The sequence below is a fragment of the Mauremys mutica genome, chromosome 6 (genome assembly GCF_020497125.1).
Source record: "Mauremys mutica isolate MM-2020 ecotype Southern chromosome 6, ASM2049712v1, whole genome shotgun sequence".
Classification (NCBI taxonomy): domain Eukaryota; kingdom Metazoa; phylum Chordata; order Testudines; family Geoemydidae; genus Mauremys; species Mauremys mutica.
The window spans coordinates 41,897,263-41,909,885 of NC_059077.1; positions in this window are offsets into that span (position 1 = coordinate 41,897,263).

Consider the following 12,623-nt stretch of genomic DNA (forward strand, 5'->3'; position numbering starts at 1 on the left):
CCTCAGCTGTCCAGCCCTGAGTGAAGCTTTCACCCTTCCCTTCACAAATATTATGGGGCATACAGAATGTGGCTATAAGCAAAGGAATATTGTCATAGGCTAGATCCAGCCTCCCATATAGGCAGCACCAGCAAGCCTTTAAATAGCCAAAAGCACACTCAGTCATTCTGCATTTGCTCAGACTGTTGTTGAACTGCTCCTTGTTGCTGCCAAGGTGCCCCGTGTATGGCTTCATAAGCCATGGCATTAAGGGGTAGGCAGGGTCTCCCAGAATCACAATGGGCATTTCGACTTCCCCTATGGTGATCTTCTGGTCCGGGAAGAAAGTCCCTGCTTGCAGCTTCCTGAACAGGCCAGTGTTCCAAAAGATGCGGGTGTCATGCACCTTTCCGGACCACTCTGCATTAATGTCCATGAAACACCCACAGTGATCCACAAGCACCTGGAGAACCATTGAGAAATACCTCTTCAGATTAATGTACTCGGTGGCTAGGTGGTCTGGTGCCAGAATTGGAATATGTGTGCCATCTATCGCCCCTCCAGAGTTTGGGAAGCCCATTTATGCAATGCCATCCACAGTGTCACACACGTTGCCCAGAGTCACAGTCTTTCGGAGCAGGATGTGATTAATGGCCCTGCACACTTCCATCAACATGCGTCCAACGATCAATTTTCCCACTCCAAAATAATTAGCAACTGATCAGTGGCACTCTGGAGTAGCCAGCTTCCACTGTGTAATCTCCACGCACTTCTCCAATGGCAGGAAAGCTCTCATTCTTGTTTCCTTGTGGGGCTGGGGCGAACTTATCACACAGTTCCATGAATGTGGATTTCCTCATCCAAAAGTTCTGCAGCCACTGATCATCAGCCCAGACATGCATGATGATGTGATCACACCACTCACTGCTTGTTTCCTGAGCCCAAAATGGGCATCCCACTGTGGTCAGCACCTCCATGAATTCCACAAGCAATCTCATGTCGTAGCTAGTACGCATGGCAAGATCAGTGTTGCATTCCTCTTGCCTTTGTAGTTTAAGGAATAACTCCACTGTCACTCGTGACGTGTTGATCAGAGCGAGCAGCATACTGGTCAACAGTGCGGGATCCATTCCTGTAGACCAAAGAGGCAGAGTATGCAGTACACAAACTGTTGAAAGATGGCGCCAAATGCGGACAGAAGCACAGGGATTGCTGGGATGCAAAGCAATGCATCACAGGGCATTGGGACGGGACCCAGGATGCCCCGCAACCCCCTCCACCTTCCCACAACTCTCAGTGGCAGAAGAGAAAGAGATGCTATGTGGGATAGCTGCCCAGAGTGCACCACTCCAAATACTGCTGCAAGTGCCGCAAGTGTGAACATGCTATTGCGCAGGCAGCTGACGGTGTGAACACACAACAGTGGTTTCCCTTCAGTGCTCTCTGAGTGGCGCTGTAACTGCCAGTGATGTAACTCTGCCAGTTTAGACATACCCTTAGATCCACTGTCTGTCTTGTCCCCTACCTGGTTGTTTTGCCTTGCACCAGCTACTGACTCTTCTGATCACAGATCCTTGTCCACCTAACCGAGATCAAGACCATGCAGTGCAGCATTGCTCTAGCGGTGTGTTAGGAAGGATATACAAGAATTTACAGTGTTAGTGTCTGACCTACCACCTACCACTGACATCAAAGGCAAAATTCCCACTGACTTCAATGGAACAGGGTCAGGAGCTAAGCTCCCAGGGACTGTTTTTGTACAGTGCCCTGCACAATGGACCCCCAACCTAGGCATAACTGCAATAAATAATAATAATGTAGCCTCAGGTGTTTCTGACTAAGGTATGTCTACAGTAGGTAGGTAGGTAGGTACCTACTGCAGGCAGATCTGTGGTTCCAGGATCGGACTCCTGATTCATCTCAGGACCCATATGTAAATCTGTGGTAGATCAAATTGAGGGATCGCCGATGATGATGACGTCTATAGTGTAATCAGGAGGTGTAATTGCAGCATGTGTAGACATACCTGAGTGAGCTTTCGATACAGCCAGCTCACGTATTAATAGCGGTGAAGTCTCAGCAGTATGGACTTGAGCGCAGACTAGCGACCCAAATAATAAACCAGGGTCCCCAGAGGGCTGGAACAGCCTATGCTGAAGCCTGGGCTGCCACAGCTTCACTGCTATCAGTATTCAAGCTAGCTAGCTTGGTTCCATCTACATGTGCTGTAATCACAACTCTGATTGCAATGCAGATTGCACATTGTAAACTCTCCTTAATGCACATTGTAAATTCTCCACCAAAAATCAGAAGGCAGCCAGCGTCCTTACATGACAGTACCTCTCCCCTCCTGGAGTTGGTGACATGCAACCCCATCCCTCAAAAGAACACTTTGTTTCACTTGCTATTTCCCCCGCTCCACTCTAACCACACTCCTGTGACCCTGCTAGTGTGGGAGAGGAAGGCTTTTCCAGTAATAGCACTTAATAGTAATCTGAATGGTAGGGGGAGCAGGATTTTCTATGCATTGGCCTCAGCAAATCTGTCTGCTCATAACCTGTTCAGTGTATGTTTATATGATACCCTGGAAAAACTGTAGAAGTACAGCTTGTTCTTAGGCAGCAAAGGTTGTCCATGTAATGATGCCAAAGACTTCAGGCTATCTGAGGTTTTCATTGAGAAATCTGTTCCATTTGCTTGTTTTGGATGAGCTTGTCCTCATTCTCCACCCACATCTCTCAACACACCGTAGCTGTACCCTGATATATCGTTTAAAATCCAGGTCACTTAACACCGTGTTATTACTGATTGAATGTATGTCTGCTGGGAATGGAGGAGACACATTTCTATAGAATTCATCTTTTTGCCTTTCTTATCCATTTGTATAGATGCCTAATTCGTTGGTATTTGTATATCATACTCTTAAGCAGATATTTCATCATTTCTGTACAAAATATAAGAAAAATGGACTCAAAGAAATCACAAACCTCAACCAAATATGGTGTTTAATAATACCCTATGCTTTTCTTAGGCCTATACCAAATGGGGTCTTTAGGTGCTACAACAATACAAATAACAGAGAATAGCAACAAGAGTATCGTATATGGTTCAATATTTAAACACAAAAGTGCTTGAAGAACAGTTCCCATCTTCCCACTGAGAAATTAATAGTTCCCTTTAATCTCATTGGAAATGTGCCTGTGGATTTTGCTATTAAGAATAGTCTGTGGTACTTCCATTCAAACCATTACCATTTTATCACACTATATAACCGAGGTTGTTAGTGACAACAATAAAAATGTTATGAATAGTGCCTGCTGTGAAGCTTTCTAAAGTCAAATTTCTCAGCTGCTTTAGTTGCTTTTTAATAGCTCACAATAAAGAATAAGGAGGGCATTTTCAAAGCCTTGTATAGAATTTAGCTACATAGCCCCTGATGATCTTAAAGGTAAAATCCCTGTGCGATATATTGCAAACGTTCCCCTAAGAACTTTTAAAAATGAGACCCGTATTACCAAAAGATAGCCAATAAATGGTTTGAAAGTCTATATAATGAAAATGTCAGGTTAATCAATATAAGCTATTATTTAAGATGGAAATTAACTTCAAAGCTGAGAACTTACTGCCAAAATTTGACATCCCATCCCGCACAAGCTAAATTAAAATGGCTAGTTTATTTAAAAAAAAAAAATCTGAAAACCAGGTTTATAATAAACACCAACACAGTTTTAACCCTTTTACTAAAAACCCAATGCTATAATATAACATTATTTCAGAATTTTGCATACATTATGAATAGTATCGCCAACATTTATTGATTAAAAACAAGCAAAAAATAAATATGTTATTTCAGCTTTGATTGGCTTATATTGTGCAATATACTAGTGGGATCATTTGAGACACAAAAAGGGCTATCAGCTTTCTGAAAGAAATAAACCAACTATGATGATGGTTCACAGATGATGAGCACCTAATAAACCCTGAGTCCCCAGAACAAATTGGAGAGAACATAGAATCAGAGAAATGTAGGGCTGGAAGGGACCTTAAGAAGTTATTTAGTCCAGCCCCATGTGCCAAGGCAGGACCCTAAGACCATCCCTGACAGGAATTTGTCTAACATATTCTTTTAAACTTCCAGTGATGGGGATTCCACAACCTCTCTTGGAAGCCTATTCACTAGCATTATAGGTAGAAAGCTTTTCCTAATATCTACTCTAAATCTCCCTTGCTGCAGATTAAGCCCATCATTGCTTGTTGTACCTTCAGTGATCGTGGAGAACAATTGATCAGCATCCTCTTTGTTACAGCACTTAACATATTTGATTACTGTTATCAGGTCCCCCCTCCAGAGTGACGCTGTGGCCAAAAGAACTAATACCTTGGGTGTGTAAAGAGGGGAATATCAAGTCGAAGGAGGGAGATTATATTACCTCTGTATTTGGCAGTGTTGTGACCACTACTAGAATACTGTGTCCTGGTCTGGTGTCTACAATTCAAGAAGGATGGTGATAAAGTGGAGAGGATTCAGAGAAGAGGCCTGAGAATGATTAAAGGATTGGAAAATATGCTCTTCAATCTAGTAGACAAAGATATGGCAAGACAAGATCCAATGGCTGGAAGTTGAAGCTAGATGAATTCAGGCTAGAAATAGGGTGCACATTTTTAACATTGTTCTGCAAAGCTAAGGCATTCCTGTGACATTCGTATCATATGCATGCCTTATTTCCTATCTAGAAGTCCCCCAGGGAGGTATGTCCACAGGGAAACCTTTGGATGTGGATCACCTGCTGTCCATGAAGAGAAGGATCGTGTGTTACCTCCATAACACCATACTCATGTCCTTGGATTCTGTGGAGTGCTTCCATAGGGTCAGGAATCTGTATGTGTTAAGGGAGACAGTGAGTGGAAGAGGAGAGTGCATGATGCTAAGTGTATTAAGTACACCATCATCTCACTCCACACTGTTTCCTGCCAGCTATACTTGTTTTTCCAAGAATGAGAATAGGTCTAGGCCTCAGATTTTTTTTTAAAAGAGATGCGGTACCATCACAGGGAAGAATTAGGCTGCAGTGATCTGATGCCTACAGTGGCATAAAGTGAGGGACAGGGATACTATATTTTTGCTATATTAGGGATGGGAGAAGCTTATTTTCTGACACTATTACACAACCATATTACATATCCTTTGTTCTGGCCTTTAACATATGGAAAGAACATTATGCTTTCTTTTCTAAAACAGATGGATGTTGCTGGTCTCCACAGTTCTATCGAAAGTCAGTTCATTATTTCGAATGTACATAGACTTTGTAAAATACATTCCTCCTATAAACTCGCAAATCTTTGAAATTTAAGTTTCCTGAGTTTCCTGTACCATCTTCAAAGAGAAGCAGTTGATGCTTTTCCCGCCCCTTTTAACCATCATGCTACAGAAGTCAAACAACATAGAAAACAGGAAATTAAATGAATTACTGTGGAAGCCTGCAGATGATTCTAATTTTGTTTTTCCAGCTAATAAAGTTTTGTTGTTGTTTATAAAAATCATTAAATAACCACCCCATTAAAGTGTTCTGTCTGTAATTAGTTTATTTATATTATTCTCATTGTCCAGTATACATCTTCCCTACATTCAATATGTAATGAAGGAAAACAGATATTTCTGTTTTGTAACATTTTGAGAGCACATTTGAAGCATTTTATTGACACTGTTAAGTAACGGTTAGATCCCTTGGGTCCCTGTTCACGAAATACACATTTTCGCATATACCAACAAAAGCAGCAGCAGTTTCTGGATAAAGGCAGGTCCAGTCCCAATTCAAAAACAAAATAAAACAAAACAAAAACAAAAAAAACCCTAAGGCAAGTATTCAGCATAAAGTATATCTGCAAATTCCTGGAGAATGAAGAGGGGAAAGCTTAATTTCAGGACAGGTTAAGTGTATTACAACTCTGTACAATACCTGTTCCAGTCATGTATACTTGCCAAAAATCACAGCATTCTCCTTGTTGAACCAGTTCATTTTGGCAGGACACTAGCATGTCTATTACTCCAGGGATTATTCGGTGGTCTATACGAATCAAGTTTTTCTCGTCTTAGTCTAGTTGCTAGCACACAGATCAAATAATAAAAAACCACCATGACAGCTGACACTGATTCGCACCTTTGTTGGAAAGCCCAGCAGAGAAACCAAGTACTGAATGTGTTTACAGACTGGTCTATCTTTCTATGGGGGAGGAGGGGTCCCAGGAAGTCAGAGTGGAGGCAGATTGGGGCAGCGGCGTGAGGAAGCTTTTACTGCCATTGCCCATTTTGTACTTACTTTTTGGCCTAGCAGAAAATGTCAATCTCCAGTGCTACCATCCTGCCACGGGTACTAAAATTGACTTACAGTTTCTTGCAGAATATAAAATGTCTGCTATTCATTCTCTGGCACAAGCAAATCCAGACTAAATACATAGAAACAGAATAGGAGGTTTTTTACATTCTGAGATAGGTGTTGGCATGTATCATGCAGCTGAGGTTACCATCTGCCCTTTAGTTAGTAAGAGAACCCACTATATGTCATCCCTGCAACTCACTCACTCCGAGCTGATATGTATCCTGATGCCTGCCAACAATCTGTAAACAATTGCTAAATTTACAGCTGATGCCTTTCGCAGAAGCAGCCCATTCAGACAGTTATATTAGGAGCTGTCTCCCTCCCCCACGCCTCAACTTTTCAATTGTGGTTATCAAAAAATAATTGACAACTTCTTATATCGAGAGAGAATGTGAGCCAATCTCACCTGTAATATGTTTTAATCACCAATTCCTTTGGAAGGATTCAAGTATCAGAGGGGTAGCCGTGTTACTCTGGATCTGTAAAAGCAGCAAAGAGTCCTGTGGCACCTTATAGACTAACAGACGTTTTGGAGCATGAGCTTTCATGGGTGAATACCCACTTCGTCAGATGCATCTTTGCTGCTTTTGGAAGGATTGACTGAGGGTAGGTTAAATATATATGCAGAGGTGCTGGAACAATTTGTATAGTGGGAGTGCTGAGAGCCACTGATCCAAACTGTAAATCCTGTATATGATGGAAACCACTTCAAGCCAGGAGGTGCAGCAGCACCCCCAGCTCTCCTTGCTCCATCACCTATGAATAGAGGGAATCCCTTTCCAAATATTATCCATCAAATACCTGTCTAAACCAATAATTTCAAGCATGTAAATCACTGTCCATTCTGGAGCTCAAAGCGCACACTCCTTTCTCTTTACCTTCTATAAAATTATCAGAAGCAATCAGGACAAACTCCCCTACAGTTTCTGCCAGGAAAGACTGTTGGGGCTCCTTACTGATGCTATCCCCTCAGAAGCTCACACAAATGATTATTGGAAAACGATTGTCGCTGCATGTAGATGTAGCATTGCAATAGCAGAATAAAGAGTCTACAGTAAGGTGCTCTGTTTCAACAATTAATGGAAATTATTATTCTGCAATGTGGCTGCCACCACTATGGATGAATGGGGGAATCTTCCTCAACGGTCAAAGAGGCAGAATAGAGTGATGTTATTTCTCCCCCCCCCCCCAAAAAAAGAGGAAGAAGAATATAACCTTTGGTGCAACCATATTAGTTTCACTAGAAGCAGATAATGGATACTGGTGAATTCTGCTTCACCCTCAAAAGTAACAAGCTGACTATTTTATAACACCAGACAGAAGAGATTGCTTTTTTCCCCCTCCCTCTCAATATCACAAGCGCTTCAGAAATCTTCCAAAGGGACTTTATAGATTCATAGATTCCAAGGCCAGAAGGGACCATTGTGATCATCTAGTCTGACCTCCTGTATAACACAGGCCAGAGAGCTTTCCCAGAATAATTCCTAGAGCAGATCTTTTCGAAAAACATTCAACCTTGATTTAAAAATGGTCAGTGATGGAGAATCCACCATGATCCCTGGTAAATTGTTCCAATGGTTAATTACCTGCACTGTTAAAAATCAATGCCTTATTTCCAGACTGAATTTGTTTGCTTCAGCTTCCAGCTATTGGATTGTTATATCTTTCTCTGCTAGATTGAAGAGCCCATTATTAAATATTTGTTTCCCATGTAGATACTTTAGACCCCTTAACCTTCTCTTTGTTAAGATAAATAGATTGAGCTCTTTGAGTGTATCACTATTAATCATTCTCACAGCTCTTCTCTGAATCCTCTCCAATTTATCAACAGCCTTCTTGAATTGTGGACTCCAGAACTGGATGCAGTACAGTATTCCAACAGCAGTCTCACCAGTGCCAAATACAGACTTAATATAATCTCCCTACTCCTACTGGATATTTCCCTCTTTATACACTCAAGGATCGCATTAGCTCTTTTGGACCCAGCGTCACACTGGGAGCTCATTTTTTCAGCTGATTATCCACCACAGCCCCCAAATCTTTTTCTGAGTCATTGCATCCCAGGACAGAGCCCACCATCTTGTATGTATGGCCTACATTCTTTGTTCCTAAATGTATACATTTACAGTTAGCTGGATTAAAGCACATATTGTTTGCTTGTGCCCAGTTTATCAAGTGATCCAGATTGCTCTGAATCAGTGACCTGTCCTCTTTATTATTTACCACTTCCCACCCCTCCCCTGCCCTCAAGACTCCCTCTCTCCCTGACCCAGAACTGTGCTGGATAGACCAACCCATTCTAGGGTGGTGCCTTTCCTCCGCACCCCTCCCCCCATGCAGTCTTGGGGGGAAATCGCTGAGAGGAGCGAGGCAGACCCTCCAGCTGGTAGGAACAGTTGCAGAAGCAGAAATGCAAGGCCCTTCAGACATTCAGGGACTTCGCTACTGTTCTGACTGGACTTTCTCTACCCTGTGCCAATTGGCTGTTTCCTCCAACCCTCTCCCTCCACATCCTCCTTCTCCCTCACAGTCTCACTCCATACCTACCCCTCTTATCCTCCTCTCACCTGCCCTGTCCCCCGTCAATGCCCCCTCCCTTCCCTTTTCTTTCCATTGAGCTTATTCCCTCCTAACTAATCCCACCCAAAAAACCTGTGGAACCAACATACCGTGTGCTGCCATTGCACTGTTCATGCTGCTTGTGCGCTCCTCCCCTTCCCTCCCCACACACCATCTGTCTTTAGATTGTAACCTCGTGTCTGCTACTCAGGGTTTGTACAGTGCCTACCACAAAGGGTCTCTGCTCTTCATTGGTCCTTGGACACGACAATTAATAACAATAACTGCCTGTCATCTCTGTAGTCCCCATTTTTGTTAAGTCTCTTGTCATACAATAATCCCCTTGGGTCCTTTCTCCTTCAGCCAGAACCACACAGCTTCTAGATCTCTAAAGACACTGACATAAGCCATTCAGGTCCATCCAAAACAATCGCACCCCTGATTGTGTAGAAGCCTTGCTTAAAAAGATTTGGCATAATAAGGATCACACGACCTTACCAGGCATTATCTTACAGTTTCCTAACACAGCACACAGAGCTAACATAGGGTCCTTCATGTGACTGTATAGATAAAGTAGGTCCAAACTATAAAACACTCTGGCCCTGGTGGGGGACGGGGTGCTGTGAGTTAAATGACAAGTGATTAGACTTCCTACCTCATCAGTGTCAGCTCTCATCTTTGTAACCCAGAACAATACTTTACCTAGATTGTTTAAAAGCAGCAACACTTTGAGGTTGGCGGGGGGGGGGGGGGAATCTCATCTTTATTGCAGATTTTAAAAATAGCAAATTACTTGATCATCCACATCGTAATGTCTCATGGCAACTAGAACAAATAAGGCAGAGCTAAATTCAGCCATGACTTACAATAAAAGCACATTGCAACAGTCAGACGTCTGTTGTTGTTACCAAGAAGTGGGACGAATTGTGGCTAAACTCTTCAGCAAAGCTCCAGACCACAGTCTTGGTAATCTCAGAATTTTTCCATTGGGTGTCTATCAATAAAACCAAGGGATCTGAGAGGAAATCCAGACTAAAACTGCAGCTTCCAGTGATTTAAACCTGAAAGGCGATATATATTTTTCTAACATCTGAGAGTAGCTGGAATTCTCATTGGCAATGTTTCTAGCACAACTTTTTGTGGGACATGCTTTATTTGCTGTCACCCCGCCATGATTAAATCTGAGATGCAAACAATAAAAATCTCACCTTCTTCCCATAAATCTATTACCAATAGGAAGGCAGAACCCAACACACAGGGGAATTTCTGCATATTGCAAATCTAAAGGTTATTTTAATCAGTTTTGCCTCTTTTTCCATGCCTAGTATAAAAAGATGATTATTAGGACACATTGAGTGCAATAAACTCCTCCTTCCTAACCCAACATGCCCTCGAGTCCTTACAAAACTCAGCTGCTAAGACCCAATTCCTTGATCTTAGGTTAGGTCTACACTGGGGGGGGCGGGGCGCAACCTAAGATACGCAACTTCAGCTACGTGAATAGCATAGCTGAAGTCGGCATATCTTAGGTTGATTTACCTGGCCATGAGGACAGCGGTGAGTCGACCGCTGCCGCTCCGCTGTCAACTCCACTTCTGCCTCTCGCCACGGTGGAGTTCCGGAGTCGACTGCAGAGCAATCAGGGATCGATTTTATCGCGTCTACACTAGACACGATAAATCAATCCCCAATAGATCGATACTACCTGTCGATCTGGCAGGTAGTGTAGACATACCCTCAGTCTGTCAATCTGACTCCACCTTTAAATCGCCCCACTGGCTCCAACTTCTCCACTGCATCAAGTTTAAACTTCTTCGGTGAAATCCTGGCCCTATTGAGGTCAATGGCAAAACTCCCATTGAGTTCAATGAAGCAAGGAGTTCACTCCATGGTCTCATTTTCAAGGCCATATACAACTCCCTCCCACCCTTCATTTTTTTAATCTGACCTAGTCTTCTATCCTGAAGTCCCCTACCTCCTCCCCTCTAGAGAAAGGCTGGGTCCAAAGGGACCTGGAACAATGGAAACCAGGGAGAAGTTATATATCTTAAATTAAATGGATTATATCCTAGATGGCCACCACATGCAACACACTGAACACAATAACATTCGGAATTATTATTATACACAATAATAATAATAAAATAATAATAATAATGAATGTTTATTTCTGTGGCACTGCATTTCCAAAGGCTTCTTGGGTGCTTAAAAATATAACTATAACAAAGACCAGGAAAATAATTTGTAGGGTATAGTGGCCACACGAGTTCCTGGTTTGGTAAAGAATAAAATATCAGATAGAAGACAGGGATATAGAAATAAGATGATTCAAGCAAAGATCAGAGCAGACTGCTATGGCAAGCTAGACAGGACTAGCAAGACTGTGCAGAGCACCCCGACAAGTTTGGAGCACCTTATTGCCAGAATGATAAAGTCTTAGAAAAGGCAACAGGACTGGTAAAGGATGTCTGGGGGTATAACTGGTGGAGTGGTTAGCAAAATAGGGGTAAATTTATTAGTACCAAGTGATCTGAATCCTGAAGTACTTAGAGGATCTATGGGAAAACTCATAGCGTGAGGTGCAACTCAGCAGGAGAAAGGGTAGTAGATTTGGGTCCTTAGTTCTTGCCATTGAATTATTCATGGAAAATAAATTATCCAGTGCATTTAGTGCTTTCTTTCTGTTGATGAATCATTCACATGCCAATCCTGATTTCTGAGACTGGGTTTGCTAATGTTAAGATCCAGCTTCAATTCAGCAAAGCATTTAAGCATGTGAGTAGTCAGTGACTTCACTCATTAAAACCTGAGTACTGGGTGAAGTGTGGAGCTTTAATCCACCCCCTCCACTCAAGACCAGGAGAGAGCTGCTGCATAGCCCCACTTACCCACTCACTGCTTTTTCATCATCTGGGCTTGGCTAGACACCAATTGAGTGGTGTACTAGGGTCATTGGATCCACCTCAAGATGGACCTGCACCCTTCCCTCACCCAACCCCTTTGTGGCCTTCTTCACTAGACTATGCAGGTCTGTCATGGAGGCCATTTCCATGGCATATATGGGTATTATTTGGATACCTTTATGTGGCTGCTCCACCAGCAGATAGCCTCCCAGCTGAGCCTCTGTGTGGGGCCTAAGAATACAGTAGGAACAGGACTCCGTTATTCCTAGTTTGCACTTGTACATTTTTTCCAGGCTCCTTTTAGCTCTTTCCTGGTGCAGAATTGTTCATTTCCCAAGCGCTTTAGGACTCTTCTGGGAATTGCTTGCTAGATTACCTGAAAAAGGCACAGGCCCTATCAGCATGATCCATGGGAGGCTTCCACGTAACTCACCTGCTAGCGCTGGTGTGTGCAGACTTGAGCTTTAGTGGCTTGACTCTTGGCTAGCTCCACAGCAGCTGTAAGGGAGCCAAATGTAAGCGACTGCAAACCATCTTCCCATTTTGCTTTTGAATGGTTTAACAGCAAAACACTGTCTTCCGCATGTAAAAATTAGACACAATGATCATTAAACGAGCAGCAAGGCCGTATGGAAAGTGGGGCATGCTCTCTGACACGGCACTGCTTGGTGTTGGTGTCACAGGCACTGTCACTCTCCAGAGTGGAGCTCACCGGCTAGTGTTGGAAGAGGGGTTTAAATTCGATTTTCTTCTTACTGGCATTCTCAGTAATACACATGCTGTTGTTAGAACAATTCAATATCAT